Consider the following 9,015-nt stretch of genomic DNA (forward strand, 5'->3'; position numbering starts at 1 on the left):
AGTGATGTAGTGAGAGTTGCTACGAACCTCAAAATGATGCTACAGTGATGTCTTGAGAGTTGCGACTATCCTCAAAATGATGCGACAATGATGTAATGAGAGTTGCTACAAATGTCCAAATGATGCGACAGTGATGTCATGAGAGTGGCTACAAACCTAAGACATGATGCGACAGTGATGTAATGAGAGTTGCTACAAATGACCAAATGATGCTAGAGTGATGTTATGAGAGTTGCTACAAACCGCAAAATGATGCTACAGTGATGTAATGAGGGTTGCTATTTACCTAAGAAATGATGCTACAGTGATGTGGTGAGAGTTGATACTAATTTCAAAATAATGCTAAAGTGGTGTCGTGAGAGTTGCTAAGAACCGCAAAATGATGCTACAGTGATGTAATGAGAGTTGCTACTTACCTAAGAAATGATGCTAAAGTGATGTGGTGAGAGTTGCTACGAACCTCAAAATGATGGTACAGTGATGTAATGACAGTTGCTAGGAATCTCAAAATGATGCTCCAGTAATGTCGTGAGAGTTGCGACAATCCTCAAAATGATGCGACAGTGATGTAATGAGAGTTGCTACAAATGTCCAAATGATGCTTAAGTGATGTAATGAGAGTGGCTACAAACCTAAGAAATGATGCTACAGACATGTGCAGAGAGTTGACAGTAATTTCAAAATCATGCTAAAGTGATGTAATGAGAGTTGCTACTTACCTGAGAAATGATGCGACAGTGATGTGGTGAGAGTTGCTACGAACCTCAAAATGATGCTACAGTGATGTAATGAGAGTTCCTACGAATCTCAAAATGATGCCGCAGTAATGTCGCGAGAGTTGCGACTATCCTCAAAATTATGCTACAGTGATGTCATGAGAGTTGCTACGATCCTCAAAATGATGCTACAGTGATGTGGTGAGAGTTGCTACGATCCTCAAAATGATGCTACAGTGATGTTATGACAGTTGCGAATAACCTAAGAAGTGATGCTACAGTGATGTGGTGAGAGTTGATACTAATTTCAAAATAATGCCAAAGTGGTGTAGTGAGAGTTGCTACGAACTGCAAAATGATGCTACAGTGATGTATTGAGAGTTGCTACGATCCTCAAAATGATGCTACAGTGATGTGGTGAGAGTTGCTACAATCCTCAAAATGATGCTACAGTGATGTTATGACAGTTGCTACTAACCTAAGAAATTATACTCACAGTGTTGTGGTGAGAGTTGATAGTAATTTCAAATTCATGCTAAAGTGATGTCATGAGAGTTGCTTATAACCGAAGAAATGATGCGACAGTGATGTAGGCATAGTTGGTACGATGCTCAAACTGATGCTTCCAGTAATGTTGTGAGAGTTGCTACTAACCTCAAAATGATGCTACAGTGATGTCATGGGAGATGCTACTAACCTAAGAAATGAAGCTACAGTGATGCAGTGAGAGTTGATAGTAATTTCAAAATAAAGCTAAAGCGGTGTAATGACAGTTGATTCTTCCCTAAGAAATGATGCTACAGTGATGTAGTGAGAGTTGCTACGAACCGCAAAATGATGCTACAGTGATGTAATGAGGGTTGCTATTTACCTAAGAAATGATTCTACAGTGATGTGGTGAGAGTTGCTACTAACCTAAGAAATGATGCGACAGTGATGTAGTGAGAGTTGCTACTAACCTAAGAAATGATGCGACAGTGATGTAATGAGAGTTCCTACGAATCTCAAAATGATGCCGCAGTAATGTCGCGAGAGTTGCGACTATCCTCAAAATTATGCTACAGTGATGTAATGAGAGTTGCTACGATCCTCAAAATGATGCTACAGTGATGTGGTGAGAGTTGCTACAATCCTCAAAATGATGCTACAGTGATGTTATGACAGTTGCGAATAACCTAAGAAGTGATGCTACAGTGATGTGGTGAGAGTTGATACTAATTTCAAAATAATGCCAAAGTGGTGTAGTGAGAGTTGCTACGAACTGCAAAATGATGCTACAGTGATGTCTTGAGAGTTGCGACTATCCTCAAAATGATGCGACAATGATGTAATGAGAGTTGCTACAAATGTCCAAATGATGCTTAAGTGATGTCATGAGAGTGGCTACAAACCTAAGAAATGATGCGACAGTGATGTAATGAGAGTTGCTACAAATGACCAAATGATGCTAGAGTGATGTAATGAGAGTTGCTACTAACCTTAGAAATGATGCGACAGTGATGTAGTGAGAGTTGCTACTAACCTAAGAAATGATGTGACAGTGATGTAGTGAGAGTTGCTACGATGCTCAAAATGATGCGTAATGTTGTGAGAGTTGCTTAAAACCTCAAAATAATGCTACAGTCATGTCGTGAGAGTTGCGACTATCCTCAAAATGATGCGACAGTGATGTAGTGAGAGTTGCTACGCTCCTCAAAATGATGTTAAGTGATGTAATGAGAGTTGCGACAAACCTAAGAAGTGATGCTACAGTGATGTGGTGAGAGTTGATACTAATTTCAAAATAATGCTAAAGTGGTGTCGTGAGAGTTGCTACGAACCGCAAAATGATGCTACAGTGATGTAATGAGAGTTGCTACTTACCTAAGAAATGATGCTACAGTGATGTGGTGAGAGTTGCTACGAACCTCAAAATGATGGTACAGTGATGTAATGACAGTTGCTAGGAATCTCAAAATGATGCTCCAGTAATGTCGTGAGAGTTGCGACTATCCTCAAAATGATGCGACAGTGATGTAATGAGAGTTGCTACAAATGTCCAAATGATGCTTAAGTGATGTAATGAGAGTTGCTACAAACCTAAGAAATGATGCTACAGTGATGTGGTGAGAGTTGCGAATAACCTAAGAAGTGATGCTACAGTGATGTGGTGAGAGTTGATACTAATTTCAAAATAATGCCAAAGTGGTGTAGTGAGAGTTGCTACGAACTGCAAAATGATGCTACAGTGATGTATTGAGAGTTGCTACGATCCTCAAAATGATGCTACAGTGATGTGGTGAGAGTTGCTACAATCCTCAAAATGATGCTACAGTGATGTTATGACAGTTGCTACTAACCTAAGAAATTATACTCACAGTGTTGTGGTGAGAGTTGATAGTAATTTCAAATTCATGCTAAAGTGATGTCATGAGAGTTGCTTATAACCGAAGAAATGATGCGACAGTGATGTAGGCAGAGTTGGTACGATGCTCAAACTGATGCTTCCAGTAATGTTGTGAGAGTTGCTACTAACCTCAAAATGATGCTACAGTGATGTCATGGGAGATGCTACTAACCTAAGAAATGAAGCTACAGTGATGCAGTGAGAGTTGATAGTAATTTCAAAATAAAGCTAAAGCGGTGTAATGACAGTTGATTCTTCCCTAAGAAATGATGCTACAGTGATGTAGTGAGAGTTGCTACGAACCGCAAAATGATGCTACAGTGATGTAATGAGGGTTGCTATTTACCTAAGAAATGATGCTACAGTGATGTGGTGAGAGTTGCTACTAACCTAAGAAATGATGCGACAGTGATGTAGTGAGAGTTGCTACTAACCTAAGAAATGATGCGACAGTGATGTAATGAGAGTTCCTACGAATCTCAAAATGATGCCGCAGTAATGTCGCGAGAGTTGCGACTATCCTCAAAATGATGCTACAGTGATGTAATGAGAGTTGCTACGATCCTCAAAATGATGCTACAGTGATGTGGTGAGAGTTGCTACAATCCTCAAAATGATGCTACAGTGATGTTATGACAGTTGCGAATAACCTAAGAAGTGATGCTACAGTGATGTGGTGAGAGTTGATACTAATTTCAAAATAATGCCAAAGTGGTGTAGTGAGAGTTGCTACGAACTGCAAAATGATGCTACAGTGATGTCTTGAGAGTTGCGACTATCCTCAAAATGATGCGACAATGATGTAATGAGAGTTGCTACAAATGTCCAAATGATGCTTAAGTGATGTCATGAGAGTGGCTACAAACCTAAGAAATGATGCGACAGTGATGTAATGAGAGTTGCTACAAATGACCAAATGATGCTAGAGTGATGTAATGAGAGTTGCTACTAACCTTAGAAATGATGCGACAGTGATGTAGTGAGAGTTGCTACTAACCTAAGAAATGATGTGACAGTGATGTAGTGAGAGTTGCTACGATGCTCAAAATGATGCTTCCAGTAATGTTGTGAGAGTTGCTTAAAACCTCAAAATAATGCTACAGTCATGTCGTGAGAGTTGCGACTATCCTCAAAATGATGCGACAGTGATGTAGTGAGAGTTGCTACGCTCATCAAAATGATGTTAAGTGATGTAATGAGAGTTGCGACAAACCTAAGAAGTGATGCTACAGTGATGTGGTGAGAGTTGATACTAATTTCAAAATAATGCTAAAGTGGTGTCGTGAGAGTTGCTACGAACCGCAAAATGATGCTACAGTGATGTAATGAGAGTTGCTACTTACCTAAGAAATGATGCTACAGTGATGTGGTGAGAGTTGCTACGAACCTCAAAATGATGGTACAGTGATGTAATGACAGTTGCTAGGAATCTCAAAATGATGCTCCAGTAATGTCGTGAGAGTTGCGACTATCCTCAAAATGATGCGACAGTGATGTAATGAGAGTTGCTACAAATGTCCAAATGATGCTTAAGTGATGTAATGAGAGTTGCTACAAACCTAAGAAATGATGCTACAGTGATGTGGTGAGAGTTGATAGTAATTTCAAAATCATGCTAAAGTGATGTAATGAGAGTTGCTACTTACCTTGGAAATGATGGTACAGTGATGTGGTGAGAGTTGCTACGAACCTCAAAATGATGCTACAGTGATGTAATGAGAATTGCCACGAATCTCAAAATGATGCTACAGTTATGTCCCGAGAGTTGCGACTATCCTCAAAATGATACGACAGTGATGTAGTGAGAGTTGCTACGATCCTCAAAATGATGCGACAGTGATGTGGTGAGAGCTGCTACGATCCTCAAAATGAGGTGGCAGTGATGTAGTGACAATTGATACTAATCTCAAAATGATGCTAAAATGATGTAATATGAGTAGCTACAAACCTAAGAAGTGATGCTACAGTGATGTGGTGAGAGTTGATAGTAATTTCAAAATAATGCTAAAGCTGTGTAATGAGAGTTGCTACTTCCCTAAGAAATTATGCTACAGTGATGTAGTGAGGTTTGCTACGAACCGCAAAATGATGCTACAGTGATGTAATGAGAGTTGCTACGAATCTCAAAATGATGCTAGTGATGTAATGAGATTTGCTACAAACCTAAGAAATGATGCTACAGTAATGTCGTGAAAGTTGCGACTGTCCTCAAAATGATGCGACAATGATGTATTGAGAGTTGCTACAATCCTCAAAATGATGCTACAGTGTTGTAGTGAGGTTTGCTACGAATCGCAAAATGATGCTCGAGTGATGTAACGAGATTTGCTACAAACCTAAGAAATGATGCTACAGTGATGTAATGAGAGTTGCGACTATCCTCAAAATGATGCGACAATGATGTATTGAGAGTTGCTACGATCCTCAAAATGATGCTACAGTGATGTAATGAGAGTTGCGACTATCCTCAAAATGATGCGACAATGATGTATTGAGAGTTGCTACGATCCTCAAAATGATGCTACAGTGATGTGGTGAGAGTTGCTACAATCCTCAAAATGATGCTACAGTGATGTTATGACAGTTGCTACTAACCTAAGAAATTATACTGACAGTGTTGTGGTGAGAGTTGATAGTAATTTCAAAATCATGCTAAAGTGATGTCATGAGAGTTGCTTATAACCGAAGAAATGATGCTACAGTGATGTAGGCAGAGTTGGTACGATGCTCAAACTGATGCTTCCAGTAATGTTGTGAGAGTTGCTACTAACATCAAAATGATGCTACAGTTATGTCATGGGAGATGCTACTAACCTAAGAAATGAAGCTACAGTGATGCAGTGGGAGTTGATCGTAATTTCAAAATAAAGCTAAAGCGGTGTAATGAGAGTTGATTCTTCCCTAAGAAATGATGCTACAGTGATGTAGTGAGAGTTTCTACGAACCGCAAAATGATGCTACAGTGATGTAATGAGAGTTCCTACGAATCTCAAAATGATGCCGCAGTAATGTCGCGAGAGTTGCGACTATCCTCAAAATTATGCTACAGTGATGTAATGAGGATTGCTATTTACCTAAGAAATGATGCTACAGTGATGTAATGAGGATTGCTATTTACCTAAGAAATGATGCTACAGTGATGTGGTGAGCGTTGCTACTAACCTAAGAAATGATGCGACAGTGATGTAGTGAGAGTTGCTACTAACCTAAGAAATGATGCGACAGTGATGTGGTGAGCGTTGCTACTAACCTAAGAAATGATGTGACAGTGATGTAGTGAGAGTTGCTACGATGCTCAAAATGATGCTTCCAGTAATGTTGTGAGAGTTGCTTAAAACCTCAAAATAATGCTACAGTCATGTCGTGAGAGTTGCTACGCTCCTCAAAATGATGTTAAGTGATGTAATGAGAGTTGCGACAAACCTAAGAAGTGATGCTACAGTGATGTGGTGAGAGTTGATACTAATTTCAAAATAATGCTAAAGTGGTGTCGTGAGAGTTGCTACAAACCGCAAAATGATGCTACTGTGATGTAATGAGAGTTGCTACTTACCTAAGAAATGATGCTACAGTGATGTGGTGAGAGTTGCGACTATCCTCAAAATGATGGTACAGTGATGTAATGAGAGTTGCTACAAATGTCCAAATGATGCTAAAGTGATGTAATGAGAGTTGCTACTTACCTGAGAAATGATGCGACAGTGATGTGGTGAGAGTTGCTACTAACCTAAGAAATGATGTTACAGTGATGAAATGAGAGTTGCTACAAATGTCAAAATGATGCTGACAGTGATGTGGTGAGAGTTGCGACTATCCTCAAAATGATGCTACAGTGATGTAGTGAGAGTTGCTACGAACCTCAAAATGATGCAGGGTGACTTTGTGGAAAATCTTGCACTCCCAACACATTCATTCTCACGAATGCAGTGACAGGTCAGAGCCAAGGGAGCCTCCATGTCCACAGATGTCCACATGGCAGCTGGACTTCCTTTTTCACTCCTTCCCGTTCCTCCTGGTACTTTTTGGCCACCGTTTGTTTGATGGTCTGAAAATGACACCCAGAGTAAATCAATACATTGAAATTAAAGATGAAATAAACTGGAGATATCAACTACTGCTTTAGATCATTTCCACACAAACCTTCCTGGTTGGCAAATATATGAGGCTCAAGGACCTGAACCAGTTCCCTGAACCCTTCCCTCTCAACAGTGCTGAGGGGCTGGCAGTCCTTCAGGATGAAATTCAGCAGAGCCTCATCCAGCATCTGCTTCCTGGAAGCTGGATGGTTAAAGATGAAGGAGAGAAGAAATGAATAGGAATTAATGATCAATGAAGCAACTGTGAGTCAGTTGGAGAGTGGCTGTATACCTGAGTTCATCCTGGTGGATCTGGGACTTCATTCTCATGCCTGGCCCCATCATGCCTCAGCACTGAAGAGGTGCTTTTGTTGAGATGAGACGCTTCTGTCCAACAAATGCGACATTCAACCTGCAGAAAATAACATGAGTACTCAGCTAAAAGTTCCTTTCTTCATGGTGACTGGTGTTTCTTAGTCTTAGACCACCAGGTTTCCAATGAGGTGTATCGGATACGTTGTTGTGTGCCGCTGAAATCCGTCCAATTCCGGCGTTGTTTCCTGATGAAATATGTTTGCCTTAAAGCTCATTAAAGTGTTGAACCACAATATCGTTCACCATAACTTAGTCAACTTCAAGATAACCTACTTCTACATTCCAGTCCCGGCTGCTCCTGTTCTGCTGCAGTCCAGAAAACAACAACCCGATACAATTGGCGCTCCTTCCCACAGCTCCGGCCCGGATCCGCATGGTTCCGCTGACTGACTGTGAGACGCGCTCCCTCCAGAGTGGCACAGCCCGATGGGGGTCCTTATCTGGCACGGGGGCGTAAAACAGGTGCGACTGGAAAGCCTGGTTTATTCTGCGTCGAGGGAACGCGTTGCTCTGCAATTCACCGCCAAGCCGCTAGGGGGTGTGGCTTTGTCTTTATTGTTTACGGGGCTCTTGTCGGATTCCTTGGTTTTCTTCCGGTCACAGACAACAATTGTTGGCCATTTGTCAGTCTTTGTCGTGCCGCGAAGAGGAGTTGTAGAGGTGGTCGTACTTGAGCACCTCCTCGATAATCCTTTCTTCAGCTTGGTCCATTTTTTCTTGGAGCCTTCACCACAGAAACTTTGAAAATGGCGGTGTTGTGCTGCGACTGAACCGGAAATAACGTTCTGAGCGGACCAATCGCAGTCCTCGACGTTGACGTCACCACGCGTCGACGCGATGCGTAAGCAGGATTTTTTGGAGGCGCGTTTCAGGCTACGGCGGAGGTATGAATACTACTCGACACAGAAGCATAAATCAGGCTTTATAGTCCAACAGGAAGTTAGCATGTCAGGGATGAGACACCCTCATAGTCCAACAGGTAGTTAGCATGTCAGGGATGAGACACGCTTATCGTCCAACAGGAAGTTAGCATGTCAGGGATGAGACACGCTTATCGTCCAACAGGAAGATAGCATGTCAGGGATGAGACACGCTTATCGTCCAACAGGAAGTTAGCATGTCAGGGATGAGACACCCTGATCGTCCAACAGGAAGTTAGCATGTCAGGGATGAGACACGCTTATCGTCCAGCAGGAAGTTAGCATGTCAGGGATGAGACACCCTGATAGTCCAACAGGAAGTTAGCATGTCAGGGATGAGACACGCTTATCGTCCAACAGGAAGTTAGCATCTCCATGGTTCCCTTGACCAGAAGCCAGTGGGATCGTTCCATTCTGACATCTTGATTGACATTTGTCCTTCTCTGAGCTAAATAGCTGGCAATCATTTGAAAAAAACCTTGATTTACTTTTTCTATTTTGTTCTTCAGCTCATTTGCATACTTTTGTTAAAATTCTCCCCT

The sequence above is a fragment of the Aulostomus chinensis genome, chromosome 1, assembly GCF_037954235.1.
Source record: "Aulostomus chinensis isolate RoL2024-O1b breed Wild chromosome 1, RoL_Achi_v1.0, whole genome shotgun sequence".
Lineage (NCBI taxonomy): Eukaryota > Metazoa > Chordata > Actinopteri > Syngnathiformes > Aulostomidae > Aulostomus > Aulostomus chinensis.